The sequence below is a fragment of the Haliotis rubra genome, unplaced genomic scaffold (genome assembly GCF_003918875.1).
Source record: "Haliotis rubra isolate DU_JTF1 unplaced genomic scaffold, ASM391887v1 Scf83, whole genome shotgun sequence".
Classification (NCBI taxonomy): domain Eukaryota; kingdom Metazoa; phylum Mollusca; class Gastropoda; order Lepetellida; family Haliotidae; genus Haliotis; species Haliotis rubra.
The window spans coordinates 900,953-923,514 of record NW_025767557.1 but is presented as its reverse complement, the minus strand read 5'-3'; the positions used below and the strand labels follow the sequence as shown (position 1 = coordinate 923,514).

At 40.1% G+C, this 22,562-nt stretch overlaps 1 long non-coding RNA gene across 1 annotated transcript; it reads left to right on the top strand.

Moving 5' to 3' along the window:
* The first annotated feature begins 1,426 nt into the window (after positions 1–1,426).
* On the top strand, positions 1,427–14,611 carry LOC124262265. Its single transcript, XR_006894537.1, has 3 exons — positions 1,427–1,570; positions 10,379–10,390; positions 14,601–14,611. It is a non-coding gene; the product is annotated as an uncharacterized LOC124262265 (long non-coding RNA).
* The last annotated feature ends 7,951 nt before the right edge of the window (positions 14,612–22,562 follow it).

Here is a 22,562-nt window from a genome sequence, read left to right as displayed (position 1 = left end):
TTGTTGTACCCATTAATGCCGAGCGCCAGGCAGGGACCAACAAGTACCATATTTTAACGTCTTTTGGTATGACGCGGTCGGGGATCAAACCCGCGACCTTCCGCTCTCCGGGCGGACGCTGTAACCACTACACCACGGAGGCGTTCCCATGCTGATGAACCCTATGGTGGTGGCTCAGTGAGGGTGTTGTGTTGCGTTTCTTATGACTGCAAGTTGGATCTCATTACAGAACCAGAGACACGCAATGGTCAACGTCATCAACAGGAAATACTAGATACCGCCGTCGTGCCACATTTTCATAACCGTCACATTGCCTGTCGTCCAAAATCCATGCATGGCAACGCAAGACCTCGCCGTTCTTGAGCTGTCATCGCCCATTTTAAAAAACAACGTCATTGGAACATTACCAAGGACCCACGATATGAACCCAGTCGAACATCTTTGGGACAATCTTGGACTGCTAGAGATACTCTTGTTCAGAGCCTGCAGGAATTCACACAGGCACTCCAGGGTGAATGGCAAGGAATTCCGATGCTGAGAATTCGACGCTTGATTGCAAATATGAAGAGGAAACTGGCAGATGTTATCTATGCGACTGGTTGCTACACATACAATCACAAGAATCGTTATTTGAGAACTGTTTGACAATCAGACTGGTGGCATAGTCATGGTGACCATACTTTCCGGCATTGTTGATATTCATGTTTGGTGAATAAGTGATTGAAAGTAAATTGTTACCAAATTACAATTTCAGTTTTGTTTTTGTTTTAATCAGAGCAAAATTTTACAGTTACAATTTTAATACGTGGAATTTGGTTTTCAAAGCAAATACAACATGTACGTAATTATACATGTATATAAAAAATAGATAGTGCTTGATTAATGCTCGTGTATATTTCAGACTGCATAGTGCATGCACATGGACGTGGACGTGACACATCAGGGTTCAGACAACAGATCACACCTCATATTCTATTGTTCATATCAGACAAAGGATAGGCAAATGTATTGTTTTATGACAAGTGTCTTTAGTTTTATGTACATCACGCTTCACAGCGAATCTCCACAACGATATCTCATCGCCCTCCAGCAGCGCAGAGAACGAGTCTAGGAACAATTTCAATGTAGCTTGGACTAAGGTGAGATCTGTTTCATTGTTTAGAAGCAATGTCTGGTACAGTTAAAACTCCAAATTAACTCAAAATTGAGTAAAGTGACCACAGAATAACTTAAACGGATACTTTACGGATACGCATTACTTTAATTTTTGAATTGCATTACGAAGTGATACACATAAACGTGGAAATGTATGGATGTCCTGGAATATGTGGAACGTCGTTTCAGAGTATATTCTAATGAAAGCTCAGAATCATATAGTTATATCAGTGTATGAAATAAGCCAAATATCCAGCCAGACATCAGGGCTGGTAACTTCAAAATGTTACCAGCCCAAAATGCATTTAACCAGACCAAATATGGTGAATTTACTCAGATGTATGGAACATCTAAACTTTTTACCAGACCATCGGGCTGGCTAGCTGTATATTTGGAACGTCCGTCAGAAATCTCGGTCGGTCGGACGGGCCTTATTTCATACACTGAAGTTATACATGGGCACGTAAAACAAGAACAGTGATAGATAACAAAGGTGGACACTTAAGAAGACAAACCAGTGGATAATTGACGCCGACAGGTGATACTATTGAACAAATAGAATCCAGCAGTATATCCAGGCGTTAAAAGTGCGTGAGGGTGATTAAACACTGATTTGTGAAAGACAAAGGGAGATTAAAAAATTAACCCGTTCTTAAGTCTACTATCTGAGAGTAGATTCAAACCAAACATATCGTTTTAAGCTTTAAAAATGAGTAAATTTACTAAATCACTTGATTGTCTGGTTTGTTCACAGCCCGAAGGAGTGATGTTGCACCCGCCAGACACTTTACTTTAGCGTAGAATGCTTGGGGTAGACATGCTTTCCATTTCCTCTAAAACCCGGTGTCGCCACGGATGCTGAAGAATCCATTCATATGATGTTCACCTCTGTGTTGCCTTTTACAAACAGTGGGATCCGTTTCGCTGGATGGTTGAAACCTGTTATTCAATAGACTTGTATTCGGTAAAAATGTATAATTAAGCATATCGGAATGAAAATAATGTTTCAGCTGCCAAAGGCCTTGGCCTTTTATTCGTCATCATTAAATTCGTTTAAATTTGATATTGCCAATTCTCGCGAGATTTGTTAACAACGTGTTTGCAACGAGAAATAATTGACTTCCGGTGACAGGATCAAGGCTGGTAGGAGGCACATCACCTTTAGATTATCTCGTCCATCGATTAGTGATATGCCTGTAATTGTCATGTACCCAGGGGATGAGGGTAAAGCTTTGAAGTGATGTAACCACACCCACTGGTGACCAGGGCATCAACCCCGGTCTATGTCATTATCTCGCATGGACACAACGCTCAGGAGCCTCATGATGAGATACAAAGATGGACGACAACTGACGGATGTTTAATCGATCAAGGACCGTTTTAATCAGACGTTTTTACAATGTTTATGGACAGAGTTGGTGTTTTTCAAGTTGAATTTGATTTTTGATGACCGATATTCGGGTAATAACATTTAACATCCACGATATTTAAAGCTGGCGTTTTATGATTAAAATCAGTGTTTAACTTTCCAGCGCCATTGTTTGCTGACGGTTGTAGTTGATATATTAGTCACATCCCCACCTGTCTATATAGGAAAATGTCTTCACAACTATTAACTATTGTGCAATGCGGTTCATCAAAATATGTAGGATTAAATATAGAACGTCAATGCAAAAGAATACCAACGCTTGGCAGTCGTCATGAATAATTCTTCGTCACGATATGGCTGAGATATTGCCGATGTGACGTTAAATATTAACTCATTCACTCACTCATGAATAATTCCGTTTGGTGTAAAGGGACATATAGTTGTGAAAAATATATGAATGGGTCACTGAAAATCAGTGATGACACCAGGTGTTCGCGACAAGGGTAAGCAAGTCCTGCCCAACAGGTAGCACCAGCCATCCACAAAACAAAACAGGTCCACCAAAGAACAACGACAGAGCAACTAAATTATGGTATACATTGACACATTTTGTTTCTCTCTGCTTATTTCCCTGGGCATGTCGGGGCAGTGGGGTAGCCTAGTGGTTAAAGCGTCACGCCGAAGACCCGAGTTCGATTTCCCACATGGGTACAATGCGTGAAGGACATCTCTGGTGTCCCCCTCTGGTGGAATATTGCTAAAACCGGCGTAAAACTAAACTCACTCACTCACTCCTCAGACCAGCAGCGGTGTTTTGGTTCTTCGATACTCCAAGATCCCACGGATAGCCAATTGAGTAAACATGGCATAGTTGATTAAGTTTGCTAAAGGCGGTGTAAAACTAAGCTCACTCACTCCTTGGTATGTCTGAATATATTGTATTCAGAAACAGCATCCATCTGTCATATGTGAACTGTTCTCTTGTACCGTCGGTTCTGACACTCTTCAACAGTACTCGACAAACCACTCAATCCCTCTTTTGTAAAAAAAACAACAACAAAAAACGGTTTCAGTTAAAGGTCGATAAAATTGACTCAAGTGACGCCAGTCCTTTCTAAAAGGAAAATTGAAATAATTGGTAAAGGTTGGAGGCACCGAGTAATGCAAGGAATTAGGTCGGCATTACAGTCAATTTCCTTATATGATTCTCACTAAGGCTGACTCACGGGATCCTAAGTCAAACCGCAAATTGAACCTTGCACCGCCAAGCTCAGCCTCGAATAACGTCATTACTGTACACGTAATGTAACTACATTTCCACGTGTAAATTTCACATTTTAATACTACTCGAAAAAGTAACAACACTCACAGTTCTGAAGGCTGTGTGTTGCAATACTATAGTCATATGATCAAATCAGATTTACTTTAACTTCTTTTGGGTAATATATTTGCAATGTATTTTTACATGAACTTATGAATTTACATAACTATGGTGGCTGATTATCGTCTCGTGTTATCACTTTCTCGTCTCGATATATCGCTTTCTCGCTTTCTGGCCTCCGAATTTTAAGGCGAGAAAGCGATGGCCCTAATCAGCCACCATAATTAACAGCTTTTATCGAGTTTTCTTTATAAGGAATGGTCTGCGGATCACCGACAAGAGCCAAGATCATGTTGAAGTTCATTAAATCTATTTTGTCGTTTCGAAATTTGACACGAAGTTCATGATAATGTCAATCATGGAATAAGTATCTCTGATTAAACTGTAATATAAATGCATTTAGAAAAGGATGTTTTGTATTGATTTTATTTACGTCATACTCCTGTTTGTATGGTTCTGTTTTGTATGTGTGTTTGTTTAACGCCACACTGAGTAATACTGGAGCAATACAACAGTCTGTAGATCACGCCAGGACCAGACAATCCACTGATTGATATCATTCAACGCATTTGGGATACTTTGACATGCAACAACCAAGTCAGCGAGTCTTTTGATATTGCTCACTCACTCACTCACTTCTGTTATTTCCGTATGTTTGTTTCTGTGGAAACTATGGGAATGAATAAAAAAAATATTTAAAAAGACAGCGAGTCCGACTATCCGATCCCGTTAGTTCCCTCTTGCAGTGTCTGACTATGTGAAGGGATTGGACTGGATGGGAACCTTCCCATGCGTGTAAGTGAGTAACAGATTCATGCTAAGTACTGACATTTTTCAGAGCATTTTATTTAGCATCAGCTAAAATTATTATATATATTGTTGATATATTTGATTACTATTTCAAGCATATTGTTAACACAACTATTAACACAATAGATTCTTTCATGTACGGACACGTATGCTCATGACGTCACACTAAAACGACTTGCCCCCAGGGTCAAATATCCTTCTACTGAACATTTCAAGGGCTGATCTTGCGTAAACGGTTCCAACACGCTTTTAATTAATCCCAAGATGTATTGAAAATAATTTATTTTTAGCGAATACGTATGTTTCTTTGCACAGCGCAATCATGATGAAACCAGCTAAGAAATGTCATTTTCAATGAGATAAAAATGGACGCTTACCTTAATGTTGAACATTTTGGAATCGATTCTCTTATTTATTGAAATAGTTTATGCAATATTTCAGTGTTTTACATGTCTGAAAAGAAACATGGTTACGTGACATATATTTTACCTCAACTATAAATACCGTATTTTTTCGCAACTGCCCTTAAACAAATGAGTATTTGCTCAGGCTAGCTGACCTGGTCGACACATGTCATCGTATCCCAATAGCGTAGATACTCGTAATGTTGATCACTGGATTTTCTGATCCAGACACGATTATTTACAGACCGCCGCCATATAGCTGGACTATTGCTGAGTGCGGCGGAAAATTAAACTCACTAACTTACTCATACAAAACGTTACCAAGTTCATTGCGTGCCATCGTTTCCAGACTGCGTCAATTTATAACAAACCTAATAACGTTTCAAAATTCTAATTATAGAAATGACTCAGACATTCCATTTAGCTTGAAGAAATGTCCCATGAGTACATTGAAAATGAAACTTCAAATTTTAAATGCGAGATTTGAATATTTGAACGACCCTGAAATGACGTAAAGTGTTACTTTCACTGTGAGAAAAACTTAAACTGTGAAAAACAACATGCGTGTCTATTTCACAGCTGGAGACAAATGTAATATACATGTTTGTGATTCTAGCGATGTCAACACGGGCTTTGTATTGCGCTGACTATTCTTAATCAATGCTTTTAAACAAACATCAAACACTGAGAAAGGTAAAACTGTTTATTTCTAATCGAACCAATGCCAACTTATGTTCTAATATGCTAAACAGCCATTGATTTTTAGTGCAGAATGTTTATCGCCAACTGTTTACAGTTTCTTCTAAGACTTTGGAGTCTAGGAGGTGTAATTAAATACCTCCTATTCAATTATTAAAGCCAATTTACTGCCGATTATCGGGGCGTGGGAGGGCTAGAAGACAGGCTATTAACCAAGCATATGGCGAGAGACAGTTGTTTACTGTTTACCGATAAGCACTTCACAGACAAGTTGGGGAAGGATTTACATGTTTCTTTATCGGCGTCAATAATCTACGGGAGCTGACTTTTGCCATTTCGCATCTTAGCGTAAGCCGAAATACGACACGAAGACGCCAAGATGCTGTGCGAAGGTGTGATTACGACTGGATGCTATGGTTCACGTTGCGTTCTTTTAATATCGTGCCTTCGCTTCTTCGCGATTTCGCAGCGCGTCTTTGTATGGCTATTTCGCGTGTTCGAGATTTCGCAAAGCGTCTTTGTATGGCTATTTCGTGTGTTCGCTTCTTCGCGATTTCGCGACGCGTCTTTGTATGGCTATTTCGTGTGTTCGCTTCTTCGCGATTTCGCAACGCGTCTTTGTATGGTTATTTCGCGTGTTCGCTTCTTCGCGATTTCGCATCGTTTCCTGTCTTCTTCGCATAACTTTCCGCATCTTAACGTCTTCGCATCGCGTCTTCGCTTCGTGTCTCTGCTTCCTGCTCTCGTCTTCTTCTTCTTCATTTTCTTCTTCTTCTCCTCTACGCGTAGCTTGTTCGCAATTTCGTTTCGTTTCCTGTCGTCGCCGCATCGTGTCTTCGCATCGCGTCTCTGTTGCTTCTTTTCCTCCTTTTCTTCTTCTTCTCCTTTACGCGTCGCGTGTCTGCGATTTCGCTTCGTTTCCTGTCTTCTTAAATTTTCCCATCGCATCTCTGATTCTTCCCCTCTACCCGATCTACGTTTTTCACCTTCCCATATTCGTATCGCTTTCACGCAACCTTGTGTTTCAGCAGAACACGAAAATGTGAGGTTGCCTTACCAGCCACTAATATAATCCTCCGATTTCTCCATCCTCAGTGTTGTGTTGACCTCGTATTTCTACACCCAGGGCCAGAAATCCTACCAAAACAATCAGCACACTTTTCAAAAATATTGTATCGGTCGATTCTTAAGGTACTTGTCGTTTCAAATGTTGTCGCTAACACTTGAGGATGAAGATTCTTTGTTTAAAATGTCTAAAAATACGTCCATCCCACGTAACTATAGAGATCAGAGCTGTTTAAATCAAAAGAAGTTTGGCGGCGTGGGGCTGCATATAGCAATCCCCCAATGATACGGATTAATTGGTAACACGGAAGAAACATGCCCGCAGATCGTGTGCTTTTTTAACCCTCATTAAAACGTTTAACAACGTTTTGTGTTAAAAATAAACCCCACGTTATATGACGCTGAAGTAGAAGTTGGTGTTGTTGCTTGTTACTTCATTTCATGTACTAAAACAGCTTCGTTAGCCTATGGTATGACACGACACGAGTACTTAGTGAATCAGGGGCGGTGGAGTAGCCTAGTGGTTAAAGCGTTGGCTCGTAACGCCGAAGACCCGGGTTCGATTCCCCACATGGGTACAATATGTGAAGCTCATTTCTGGTGTCCCCCGCCGTGATATTGCTGGAATATTGCTAAAGCCACACTCACTCACGTAATGAATCACGTTTGCTGTATCCCGTGCCTTGATGTGGTAATAATGCAAATATTTATTAGAAATATCGCATAGCCTAAAGCAGCACGATAACAAATTCATATCTCCAGTGAATAGATACTGTTCCCGGCTTTCACAGTTATTAAGCGCAAAACATATAGAGAATACCTTTTGTTTTAAACTCTGCACCCGTGAAGGTCCGGGTTAGAATATTCATCTTCAGTGACCCATGCTTGTCGTAAGAGGCGACTAACGGGATCGGGTGGTCAGGATCACTGGATTGACTTGGTTGACACATATCATCGGTTCCCAATTGCGCAGATCTATGCTCATGCTGCTGATCACTGGATTGTCTGGTCCGGGCTCTAATATTTACAGACCGCCGCCATATAGCTGAAATAGTGCTGAGTGCGGCGTAAAACTAAACTTACTTAGGTTGTCCAAAAGATGTGTTATGTTCCTTTTCGGTAAACGTTACACACATGTGCTCTTTCCATCACTCACTCACTCAGCTCATGGTCACTTCCAGACATTTAACCCTTTAATGAAGTTAAATACTTTCCTAGGACTGTCGTTAATTTGTTACGACAGGACAGATTAACCATTGTTAAATATATAATCGGACGTTCTTTAACTGATTTTCAATAGTAAATGCTCAATAAGGAGGGTGATGACACTATAGGTACAGAAATCTTATACGCTGCTATTCGCCATACATTTGCTATGTTAGAACCGTGGTTCCAGTCTCATCGCCTGAATTATACTCAATGGCTTGTCAGCACTTCAGCCGTCCTCATGGGTTTATTTGGTATATAGTTCGAATATTGCTGAGGACGGCGTAAAACCAAACTCACTCATTCATTATTTGGTAAACATTGAGTGAGTAAGGTTTTACGCCGCTTTTGCAATATTCCAGCAATATCAGAAATGGGCTTTACACATTGCACCCATGTGGGAATCGAACCGGGCCTTCAGCGTTGCGCAGAAAGCCTTAACCACAAGGCTACCCAACCGCCCTCATTTGGTGAACAACGGACACTTCCAAAGTAAAATGCTACACAGTGGGGATGGTGAAATTATGTTCTGTGCGATACTGAACCCAACTCTCACACTCGTGACGAAAAAAGGTGCCACCTATCAATACCTCACATATGAGGGATCAAGCTATACTATTATCATTCCTATACCGCCCTTTGGATTCAAGAGAGTGCACTATATTGAGGCTTTGGTATGACATGAATGAAACAACTCGCAGCTACCAAGACGAGGGGAAAAATCAACATCCCAGTTATTTTCTATAATGGATATCGACATCTGCACTCCCACACCGATCAGAAAATGTATTTAACAAACCGATTCTGCTCGTAACAGTATTGTTCAGATTAACGGGAGTTCGTATTATGCAAGTTCACAACAACCAAATCACTTAGATCGCGCACACATGCTGCACATAATATGAAATTTTGAAAAGCGTAAAAATTGACACATTAATTATTGGAATATTGCTAAAGCCACACTCACTCACGTAATGAATCACGTTTGCTGTATCCCGTGCCTTGATGTGGTAATAATGCAAATATTTATTAGAAATATCGCATAGCCTAAAGCAGCACGATAACAAATTCATATCTCCAGTGAATAGATACTGTTCCCGGCTTTCACAGTTATTAAGCGCAAAACATATAGAGAATACCTTTTGTTTTAAACTCTGCACCCGTGAAGGTCCGGGTTAGAATATTCATCTTCAGTGACCCGTGCTTGTCGTAAGAGGCGACTAACGGGATCGGGTGGTCAGGATCACTGGATTGACTTGGTTGACACATATCATCGGTTCCCAATTGCGCAGATCTATGCTCATGCTGCTGATCACTGGATTGTCTGGTCCGGGCTCTAATATTTACAGACCGCCGCCATATAGCTGAAATAGTGCTGAGTGCGGCGTAAAACTAAATTCACTCACTCACTTATACTCTGCACTCAACAATATTCCAGGTTCATGAAAGTGTCTACAGAAAGTTGAATCTGGACTAGACATTCCAGTGATTAACATCATCAACATCAGTCAACAGAATCGGGACATGTTTGCATGCATAAGGTTTGTCAGCGAGCTTAACCACTTAATCGCATCTACTTCGAATTTTTAAGCATGGGTTACTGAAAATCAAGTCTAGTCCGAATATAAAATGTAAAATCTGGCAGTAATATTGCTTAGAGTTTGAAATCCCCCCAGAAGTAAAATAATGAAAACTCTTCTTTGTAAGCTGACTCATCAAAGAACCTTTGTAATAATGACATTTTGGGAACGTATTTACAACAAATAACCTTATGTGAACTGTACTGGAAAACAGTGATGCAAGCATGGGCTGAATGTCCCGTGTTCGTGCGGCAAATCAATTCTTGAAAGGATCTTAATGTCATCAATATCGAACTTATGTATAAATCGCTTTTATTCAGAGACATATACTATCAGAAATGAATATCTTTGGCCGTTTCAATCCGGTATCCAGAGACCTTTTACAACCATGCGTGGAGTATAGATGAAAGAGCATTACTTGGTCAACTTATTCAATACGTAAAGAAGGATATCGAAGAAGGATAAAGAAGTAACTCTGGCTCAATTTCTCAGAAGTAATAGCGGAATTGTATTTTGGTTTTACGGAATACACAGTGTACCTGTGTACATCTCAGATTAAATTATATTGGACATGCAGAATTTGACGTGATTTTTTGTTTGTCTGTATTTATACTTGCTAGTGGCGGTTGTGTAGCCTAGTGGTTAAAGCGTTCGCTCGTCACGCCAAAGACCCGGGTTCGAATCTCCCACATGGGTACAATTTGTGAAGCCCATTTCTGGTGTCCCCCCGACATGGAATTGCTGGAATATTGCTAAAAGCGGCGTAAATCCAAACTCACTCACTCACTCATTTTACTGTGGGGACTTCTTCCCATACCAAACCGACACGCCATGATACTGGGATAGTAATACAATCAGCGTTAAACCCAACTCGCTCACTCACTCTTCACTCACATAATCACTCACACACTCACTCACTCTACCTGAAATATAACACAAACGCGTGGCATACGTTCAAAACATGCACGCTACCTCTATTTTATCATAAATCCACGTAATCAAATACAAATCCGTTCTGTATTTTCGTGAACCACGCTCAACTTCGTGTTCACATTCTTATTTAGGTCATGAAAAACTAGCATTAAGTATCGTGTTTAGTTTTTTGATTGCGAGGTATTCCTGTAAAGAACGCTTACTTCTGAGAATATTAACTACACAATAACCCGTCTTTACATCAGTGTTGTAGCAAGTTGGGAACTCATACACTCAGCATCCAGTCACCTATCAACCAGACTGTCATTCCTACCTGTCAGATCAATAGACTCTATTACTACCCTAAACAAGGAAATCGTGAGGTGGTTGTCAAAAGACCACATTCAGGTAATTATGCAGGCATTGCTATGGTACGGAGTCTGATTTTCTCATTGTTCCCAACAAATAATTCCCACTCAATAAGTCTTTATTAACCGATAATACGCCGCCAATATTACCCACCGGAAGGCGCGTTTTCTTAGCAATTGAAAGGCCGCGGTAGCAATACTCTATCGTGGCGTAATAATACCTGCACGTCACTTCCGCCACTTTGTGCAGCGGAAGAAAGCGCTGGGCGTTATTGGATGCACGTGGCACTATTTGTCACTGATCTCAAAAGAACTGTCTTTCCAGGAAGGTGACAGGGGGCAAAATTGTTAAAAGCCAAAGAACAAATTAGTTTTGGCGGAGACAATCGTTTTGAATATTGTTTTGGGCTATTTGCAGTTGTGTGTTATAAATTGCATCTCTCATGCTTGAAGAACATGCATAGGCGTCGGTGAAAATGTTTACATCAAAGACATGTAACGTGCGCGTGTATGTTGATAATGTTTGAACACACGATGTGTTTGGGACACATTATCGCTATATTTGCGGAAATGTTGTTATAATGCGTGGTAATTAGTGTACTGTTCCATAAACCGGATGTACAGTTGGTTGATGTAAAACGAATAAACGTATTGTGTGAAGGGGAAGCTTGTTGTAATAATGTTCGGAAATACACATGCCGCGTGTTTTGCAGAAAACACACACAAACAATATTTTGAAAAATACATGAATTGGTCGCAGAATATTGGTCACATGATATTCATAATATCCCTGTTTCTGCCAATCTTTTTAAAACTATTTGTCATTTTTTGGTTCTACTTGTACAATGTCATGTCAGGACAGACTTTGTCAGGAAACTTGTTTCGTCAAACCACAGATCCGGTTGGAATTCATCAAAGGATTGATATGGCTTTTGTTTCGATGATATCGCTGATCAGATAAACGCGGTATTAATTCATCCTAAGGATACTCTCAACCCGTGAAGGTCCGGGTTAGAATATTGATCTTCAGTAACCCATGCTTGTCGTATGAGGCGACTAACGGGATCGGGTGGTCGGGTTCGCTGACTTGGTTGACACATGTCATCGGTTCCCAATTGCGCAGATCGATGCTCATGCTGTTGATCACTGGATTGTCTAGTCCAGACTTGATCATTTACAGATCGCCGCCATATAGCTGGAATATTGCTGAGTGCGGCGTAAAACTAAACTCACTCACTCACTCCTTACTCTAATGGCTTGGGGTAGCCTAGTGGTTAAAGGGTGCTCTCACTCAGCTTTCTGCCATGGGAGTCGTGCCAATAACATTTGTCAGAGGGGTACACTCAGTACGTGATCTAGACTACCAGTTGTCCGACTTTCATTTTTGTGGAAAATGCGATGGCTCAGTGGGTTAGATAGCTGACTTTGTGTGCTGGCGAGTAGGTGACTGGGACTCAACCTAACAAAAGTACTAAAATGTGTATTTTATGGAGAAAGTGCAATCCCAAGTATAACATATGTTACATCTAAGTCTTACTTTAAACAGTTATATATAATTTATATGGGAAGGAAGTGGAATCCCAGATTCGTCTAGATTATGATCCTTAGGTTGTCAAAACCCGTGGAGATCCGGGATAGAATGAACCTTCAGTAGCCCATGCTTGTCGTAAGAGGCGACTAACGGGGCATCAGGTGGTCAGGCTGGCTGACTTGGTTGACACATGTCATCGGTTCCCAATTGCGCAGATCGATGCTCATGCTGTTGATCACTGGATTGTCTGGTCCAGGCTCGAATATTTACAGACCGCCGCCATATAGCTGGAATATTGCTGAGTGCGGCGTAAAACTAAACTTACTTAGGTTGTCCAAAAGATGTGTTATGTTCCTTTTCGGTAAACGTTACACACATGTGCTCTTTCCATCACTCACTCACTCAGCTCATGGTCACTTCCAGACATTTAACCCTCAAATGAAGTTAAATACTTTCCTAGGACTGTCGTTAATTTGTTACGACAGGACAGATTAACCATTGTTAAATATATAATCGGACGTTCTTTAACTGATTTTCAATAGTAAATGCTCAATAAGAAGGGTGATGACACTATAGGTACAGAAATCTTATACGCTGCTATTCGCCATACATTTGCTATGTTAGAACCGTGGTTCCAGTCTCATCGCCTGAATTATACTCAATGGCTTGTCAGCACTTCAGCCGTCCTCATGGGTTTATTTGGTATATAGTTCGAATATTGCTGAGGACGGCGTAAAACCAAACTCACTCATTCATTATTTGGTAAACATTGAGTGAGTAAGGTTTTACGCCGCTTTTTGCAATATTCCAGCAATATCAGAAATGGGCTTTACACATTGCACCCATGTGGGGAATCGAACCCGGGCCTTCAGCGTTGCGCAGAAAGCCTTAACCACAAGGCTACCCAACCGCCCTCATTTGGTGAACAACGGACACTTCCAAAGTAAAATGCTACACAGTGGGGATGGTGAAATTATGTTCTGTGCGATACTGAACCCAACTCTCACACTCGTGACGAAAAAAGGTGCTACCTATCAATACCTCACATATGAGGGATCAAGCTATACTATTATCATTCCTATACCGCCCTTTGGATTCAAGAGAGTGCACTATATTGAGGCTTTGGTATGACATGAATGAAACAACTCGCAGCTACCAAGACGAGGGGAAAAATCAACATCCCAGTTATTTTCTATAATGGATATCGACATCTGCACTCCCACACCGATCAGAAAATGTATTTAACAAACCGATTCTGCTCGTAACAGTATTGTTCAGATTAACGGGAGTTCGTATTATGCAAGTTCACAACAACCAAATCACTTAGATCGCGCACACATGCTGCACATAATATGAAATTTTGAAAAGCGTAAAAATTGACACATTAATTATTTGTCATGCGAAAGCGTTCACGGACGTGTCATTACGATTCTTAATGAACTCTAAAACCCAACAACCGAATGGTTATTGGGATATTTTTCCCACTAATGCTTTGACAATTTCCAAAACGGCACTTGGACAAAAACACGTATAAAAACACTGTTGCCGAAGCCCACGTGTCAATCGGTCGGTGCTTTTGAACCTTCAGTGTCTTGAAATAGTCTTTTTAATCAGCAGCCGCATCCACTGAAACTGATCGTTCTGGAATTAAACCTGTCCTGGTCACAAATGAACCAGCACTCACGGTTGTACTCAAGCGTTCAAAACTAAACGAATCTGTAAAACGCGAACCAAATCTAACGTTTCCCACGTAAGCTAAACTATTTGAGAAAAACAAGTAATTAATAAATTTCAAATTAAGGCTTCACAATACGCCATAATCGATCATATTTTCGTCATAAATACTCAGGTTAATGTTTCGTTATTGATCTTAAATGATAGTTAATACGCCTAATTTAGAAGCATTGTTAAAAAAATGTCCAAAAATATTTACATGGGTCTTCCTATACCTGACATTTAACAAGTACATTAGAATGAAGCTTGGAATGGCGAATCTTAACACGAAGTCCATATACCCTGTGTATACAAAGAAAAACTTGGACTATATTAGCCGACCAGAATATTGCTTTAATGTCACTGGCGGTACGCTAAGCTTCATATAATAGTTAGCAAGTTTAAAGGGTCGCATGGCAACAAAAGAAAAAGCAAGGTATATGGAGACAACATTTTAGTGACTTTCTTCTCCAATGTGCTTTGATTAGATATCGTATTATTGCGTATTTCGAGGACAGATCTTACAATGAGAAACTTCAGATTACAGTAATTTGCTAATTTTACCCACGTATGCGTCTCTCTCCTTTCCCATTTCCAGTAATGGTGGATGTCCGTTTTGGCTGTCCGAGGAAGTAGGCACTAAAAGCAGCACTTCGTGGGCACAGAATCTTGGTAATTACCTAGCGTGTGAAACGTCGAATTTTAGACGTGATAATGCAAGTAATGTTATGTTTTTTTAGCGCATATGCCATGGGAGTGTGGATTATTTTTTCAAACAGGAAGCAATTTCTCTAACCAAAAAAACATTGTAAACACACTGGTAATAATATATATACTGCATGTCATGTTTTAGAGGCACTAAACCCCGTCTTTTCGTCTACCCTCCTTAAGACCACCTTCTTCTACTCCCCTCTTTCTTCCACCTTGCTAACCCACACTCCCCCTCATTCCCACTTTTTTCCTCCTTCTCTTTTCCCCCAGCTCCTCTTATTCCTCCCCCCTCTCTCTTTTCCTCTATTTCCCGTGTCAGTGGTCGTGAATAGATTAGCAATCTGAAGACGCAGTTAAAGATGATACAGAAGTGGCTGTAGAATTAGCATAATCTTTGATCCAAATGCAAATGAATATTTGTATTATCTAGTGACCATGTATGGCGACCAGAGGTCAGCTGAGTGAAGTGTGTCCTTCACAGGACGTCTTGTGATCTTTCCTCCTTTGTCTGATGCAGTGACGTTGATTGTCTTCTTCTGACAGCTATGCACATATTGCAACGTTTAGTTCTTTTACTACGATATAATGAGCGTCTTCCCAAAGGTTGCATTACGCATGGTTCAGCGGTTAATAGGTCCCTTTGATATTAGATGATAAATAACTTTCGAAACCTCAACAACAATATGGACGTTTCGATGGTGCCGCTGTCTGACCTCTGACCTCTGACGTCACGAGTTTTCCTTCTGACCAATCCGATGTCTGCACATATTCCGATTACAAACAGACCCGCTGGCTCCTTTTAATAATAATAAATGCATATTTATAATGCGCCCCTTTTCTTGCTCAACGAAAACAAAATGAACATTGACTGCGCACGATCGTGACTTTATGAAATGTTTACGGAAAACGGAGTCAGACGCATGGCACTTCGCGAGGTCCTGAGTCAAGATGTATAAATATTTTTGGTCTCCGCATTGTCACTCACTCTCCATAACATGTAGACATGAAAGTTGTGGATATGATGCAGGGAAATTGTCTTGCCTAGTATTGTTATTAGGCCCTGAGTGAGGTTAGCTGAATTTCAGTAGTTGTAGTGAGAGAGTTGGGCTTCACGTTGCTTTGAACTTTGTTTTAGTTACGAGGGGCTATCAAAAGGTTTTGAGCCTAAAATACTTCTGATATGTGCATGATAAAAATAGCTGCATGATATAGACGAATGGTTTATATCATTCACATAAACGTGATATTGACATGCACATGTCGCAAGTTTCCGGTCACGTGTCGCTAGTTTCCGGTACCCATGGGGTACTCGTACTGCTGTCAATCGCTCTTCAATGTGTTTCGCCGGGTGGCCCTCGATGACCAAAAACTTTATGACTGCTCTGTACTCAAGCTTATCCATTTCTGCCGTTTTAATCGGGGTACATGCGATTAAATGTCACCTGACCGGAAACTAGCGACATGTGCATGTCAATATTACGTTTATATAAATTGTATAAACCATTCTTCAATATCATACAGTTATTTTCATCATGCACCTATCAGAAGTATTTTAGTCTCAAACCGTTTTGATAGCACCTCGTATAAAAGTGCGTGCCAGCATGTTGTGGAAGGTAAGCCAGATGTTTACAACTTCTGTGGAACCCTCACCCCATAAACCCATAAAGACATTCATCCATGCATAAACCCATCCGAACTCCCTTCCGTCCACCACCCAATCACACATAAACCCATACAAGCACTTCCTCATCAACCAATCCAAATTGATTCACTCATAAAGCCATAAACCCATTAAAACACACTACCTCACTCACCCATAATTAAAGGCACCCATTTCCTCTTACCCATAAACAATGCACCCATTTCCTCTCTTACCAATAAACCAAGGCACCCGGCAACCAAAGAATGAAGTGAATGATTGATAAATAAGAAATGATAGACCATATATACTGAAAGGCAAAAGAAACGTCGCAATATCGTTGATCTCTCGTTAACCTAGTCATAGCTGCTGTGTACAGAAAACAAGCGAACGTTTGCCATTCATGACGGCAATTTATGTCTGAATGCATGCATGATGCACGTGCATCTCGATTTCAATGTCGTGTTTGTGCGGAGTCTTCCCTTTCCACAAACAAAAACATTTCTAACCTCAATCTCAAACCATACTTTACTGGGCAAAACAGGCTATACGACCACGATTCATGTTTTCCTCAAACTTAACTTCCGGTATATATTTTAAAAAGAATTAGGTTCAAATACTCCATTGATGCTTAACTGTCACTTCCCATATTACGACGTCCCGTTTGCCTTTCAGTATATAATAGACACGTGCACACGGTTAACAGTCAGATTTATTATCTGCTGTAGATGTAGGTGGGCCATACATAAACTGGACAAATGAAAGCTAGATGCTGTAGAACTGACAAGATTAGCTTTAAATAAGTATGCGTTGAATGAGACATTTTGAGATGACGTTCTGTGCAAGTAGGACTTGCATACTGGACTCTGTTACCCAATTACAGTGAATGGATTCAACAGCCGGACATTTACAGCAGTCTTTGGACATGGGTAGACTCATCCACATGGGTGGGTCTTAACCGAGTACACGTGACATACCATAACAGTGTGGCGCAATAGCAAAGTTAGGTTTTTTATTGCTTCAAATGTAACATTTGGAAGATTATTAGGTAATGAAGTGAATGTTTGTGCAAATATTCGTACTCACAATCAACACGGTCTGGTGGGATTCCATAAGTAACATTATTACCGTCTTATTTGGATTTGTTTAAAATTAAGTAAATTCAAACCCGCTGAGGGAAGCCATGCCGGCTGATATTGACTTGCGATTTCCAACTCTTACATAGTTCTGGAGGACATTAATCCTGTTTAGGTGGAGCTAAGTTGACGTAATGTGAAATAAAAAGGTCTTAAGTTATGTTCAGAAATACATTCAATAAAGTGTACTTGGTTGCACGTTCCTCGTGACATTACATGTCAGATGGAGTATATACACAGATGGATGGATGGCTAGATGGCTAGATGGATGGATGGGTTGGCGGATGGATGGATGTATGGATAGATGGATGGGTGGTGGATGGGTGGGTGGTAGGATGGACTGATTGGTGGATGGGTGGGTGGTTGGATGGACTGATTGGTGGATGGGTGGGTGGTTGGATGGATTGATTGATGGATAGATGGATTGGTGGATGGACGGATGAGTGTGTTTGTGGCCGTGCGTATAAGTATGTGTGATGATTCTGAGTGCTTGTGTGTGTTTGAGTGAATTAGTATTTGCATGTGTGTGTTTTGTGTGATAGTGAGTGTGTGTATAAATGTGCGTGAATGAGTTTGTGTGTGTGTGAAAGAGGGAGAAAGAAAGGAAGAGAGACAGACAGACAGAGAGACAGACAGAGAGAAAGGTAGAGAGAGCGAGAAACAGTGTTGAACGACAAGGAATTGACGCTCACTCGTGTAGTACGGTTGGCGTCATGTCTGTCACGAATTGATTCCAATTGCTCTGCTTTAGTGAATAACTTGATGCCAGATTTGCCAAACGTTGGGGTCCAGTATGCTGTTTTGTTTAGTCAGAGGCAGGCCATTGTGAGTTCACGCTGTATTGATTTTGTAGTCACGGAAGAGTGAGTGAGATGCATGTTTTCCTTGGGCCACCATATCGGTTACATCTTGGTTTGTCAGCAATATTGTGGCACGGGTAGTGGGCGTGTGATAGGTGGCAAACCAAGATAGACAATAAATAGAAAACACCACTCCAAGATGGCCATAGAGTCGGATTGAATAAATGATGACGATGGCGACGACGATGAATGATGATGACCTTATCTTACTTTGATTTTTAAAGCTTGGTAGGAAAACATTGTTTGACGAAGCATGTATCTCTCTGTGAAATGTATACACAATTTGACATATCTGGGCAACTGAGAAGAGTAGACGCCAGGTGTTTGAGCTGATGGTATGTTATATGTAACTTTATGATGGAGCGAGTGAGATTAGTTTTACATCGCTTTTAGCAATATTCCAGCAATATCACGGCGGGGGACACCAGAAATGGGCTTCACATATTGTACCCATGTGGGAATTGAACCCGGGTGTTCGGCGTGACGAGCGAACGCTTTAACCACAAGGCTACCCACCGTCCCTTTATGATTGGAACTGCGTCTATTGGCTTTCAAAGTACAGAGGATGGGAAAGTAGAAACAACGGAGATACATCGAACAGTTGAGAGTTAAAGATTGTATGATAAAACACAGAACTGTAGGAGCCGATGGATAAAGTTACCACAGTGAGAGACGGTAGTGATGAATATGCTAATCACACAAGTAACTGAGACAGGGTTTTCAGTAAATTGTAAACAAGTATTTACAGCAATTACAAGATTGACCCCTCCCAACTCTCATTTTATTAATCCCACATGGAAAACTCATTCTAGTATTTGTTCAGTTACACACATTACGTGTTTTAAGTTACATGAACTATTGTCGAGATTTTATTGCTCACATACAATTCGCTGTTGACTCAGGATCTCTCTCATTTTATGATACGTGATCAAATATTATATAACATTTAATAACTGTTTATTTGGTGGGAACGTTGTGGCATATTTGATCAGAAAGCCATCAAATATTGGCTCTGAACTCTCATTTGAGCATGTTCCTCGTTACGACTATTAGTTCAGCAAAGCGCTGCTACCAGAACCCTTCATCATTCTTTCAGACATATTTGGGAAAATTATGATTTGAATCAGGAATTACGCTTAATGAATATCGTATAGTCTGTGCAATAAGAGCCATCAGATTGCAACGACGGACGATTTGTGATGTAATTCTTGGAGTGGAAATCAATGGACGCTGGGTGGCCAACGTTTTGCCATTCAACGATCTGATTCCGAGCGTATTAACGTCCACTTTCCATTCAGTTGTCATTCTCTCGGAGGATATTAAACGATTTAAGTGTTTTACAAATATTAGCAACAGTAAAAGTCGGATGGGTTTTTCCATTCGATGTATTTTATGTGTCTAAGAGTAATCTAATTGCGATGGAAGCTGGGCCCCACGAGTAAAATCTATCGGATGGAAGAGTGCTTGAGATTTTTCTCGTTTGTTTTAATTCTCCACACTCGATGGTGAAAATGTCTCCTAGTGTCTGTTTGAAAAATATCAGCGTTTACTTCCTAGAGATTTAACATCGTTCTCGGATTCGTAAATTTGAACTCTTTTAAGCCTTTTCGGTTGTAATAATAATGAAACCAGTGCAGGCACAGATCAGTGTTAACAGGGACGAATTGTGGAGTCTAAGAGGAGAGAAATTCGATTATGAAATGTGTAGTCAGACCTTGAATAAGCACTGGGAATTATGACTGCGAATGATAAGATATCGAATATTGGACTGCTTGTAAACTCGCCAGTCAATACGATTCAGCAGGGACAAAGCCATTATGTTGGTGTGGTCTGGTTGTTGGTTTCGCTGGGGGGTAAGGAATTTCAGTGATGCTTTCCTATAATAACTGTGATCATTCCGGCGTATAGATGTAATCTAATACGTATAGCCAAAGGGCAAAATCTGCTCAAATGTATTATTATATTAATGTTTTGGTCGTGTCAAACATATTCTGATAAAGTCCTTCCATATGGACTAAAATTGCATTGATTGGCATGTTCTTAAAAATTCAAAATAGCTGTGACATTAATACACGAATCTTACCAGGAACATAAACCTATTACACTCAATTTAATGTAATCCCACGGGAAGTCGATTTTGTTTTTAAAATGGTTCTGTTGTTAACGCAACCCCATGCGACTGCCCGTGGCGTTACAAGAGCGTGTTTCACCATGGAAGTGATAGCATGGGGAGAGTCTGGTGTAGGGTGTATGTATATTTTCTGGTGCAGGTTGTATGTATATGGCCTATGTCCTGGTATGGGTTGAATGTATATTGTCTGGTGTAGGTTGAATGTATATTGTCTGGTGCAGGTTGAATGTATTGCCTGGTGCAGGTTGAATGTATATTGTCTGGTGCAGGTTGAATGTATATATTTTTGTCTGGTGCAGGTTGTATATATATTGTCTGGTGCAGGTTGAATGTATATTGTCTGGTGCAGGTTGAATGTATATTGTCTGGTGTAGGTTGAATGTATATTGTCTGGTGCAGGTTGAATGTATATTGTCTGGTGTAGGTTGAATGTATATTGTCTGGTGTAGGTTGAATGTATATTGTCTGGTGTAGGTTGTTTATAGATCTTCCGGTGTAAGAGGTTCACTCCCAAAAGACAGACCTCTCAAAAGACAGACCACCCATAAGACAGATTCAATGAGTACACTAATAAGCTGAGCCATGCTGTCCACCCCTATTTAATATTTAATAATTAATGAGCTGACCCAGAGTCACTACAGAGTATAGAAATAACACACTCCTATCTCCTGTGCCCTTCTCAAAACATACAACTAAACCTTTTACTGAACAGAACAGAATAGAGCCGAAATTTTATTCTCACAAATCACATATAGTGACACAGAGAACATTCAGCATATCGATATATATTGATCACATTTCATTAGATGAACAAATTTTCAATAGTAGGATGTTTACAGAAACACTGGAGAAGAAATTGATTTCTGAGGGCCTTTAGTGCTGGACAGTATAATAAAAAGTGAAGTTCATCACAGACATCTAAATTCACACTGTTTCCATTCTTTACAATACAATGACTTTTTCCGATCACCCTTCTAGATGGCTACCTGTATGTCAAGAGCAAGGTGAAAGGAGAAAATGATGATGTTCAAGTGACTTTCTAAGTGTTATCTGTGCACTGACAAACATGTGATGTAAAATAATATGGTGCTTGGTCTCATATGTTTGATAGGTACATGTATATAAGTTATTGTTTTTGATAATATTAACAAGTAAATGTGATCTGGCAAATATATGTTGATAAATATATATGTTGATGCAATAATAATCTTAATTTAAAAATCATAATTAGTTACATGAATTGATAACACTATTGTTAATACTTAATGTTGTCTTTTTTATCTGGACACATACCATTATTATCAAGGGTACAGCTTAATTGAGCCTTATGCAACCAACCATAAAATGTGTTGTCTTAAGCGGTCTGTCTTTTGGGAGGTCTGTCTTATGTTTTTACATGTTCTACTTGTTAGATGTAGAATAATTGATATTGCACGTTATAGTTGTGAATACACCATGCCTGATTAGAAAGTGGTCAGATGTAACATATGTTATATTGGGGATTACACCTTCTCAGTAAAGTACAGATTCTTGTAATTTCTTTTTCGCAGTATCTGAGCGGGTTAGGCGCATGGCTTTGTATGCTGGCAATTAGGTTTGGCGAATGGGAATCAACCCAACAAAAAAGTACTAGAATCGGTACTTACCTAAGAAAGTGTAATCCCAAATATAACATATGTTACGTTAAAGTTGATTCTGGACATTAGTTTTAATCAGTTTGACATACTGAATGATACACTGATTGTTGTGCTAGGCGCTAGTAGATGAGGGAACGAAGATGGCTTATCAGTAGATGAGGGAACGTTCAAAAGATGATCTTGAGCTTATCAGAATATATCTGAAGGATTTAATTACAGTAATCTGTTAAAACTTTGGGTGGTTAAAGAACGAAT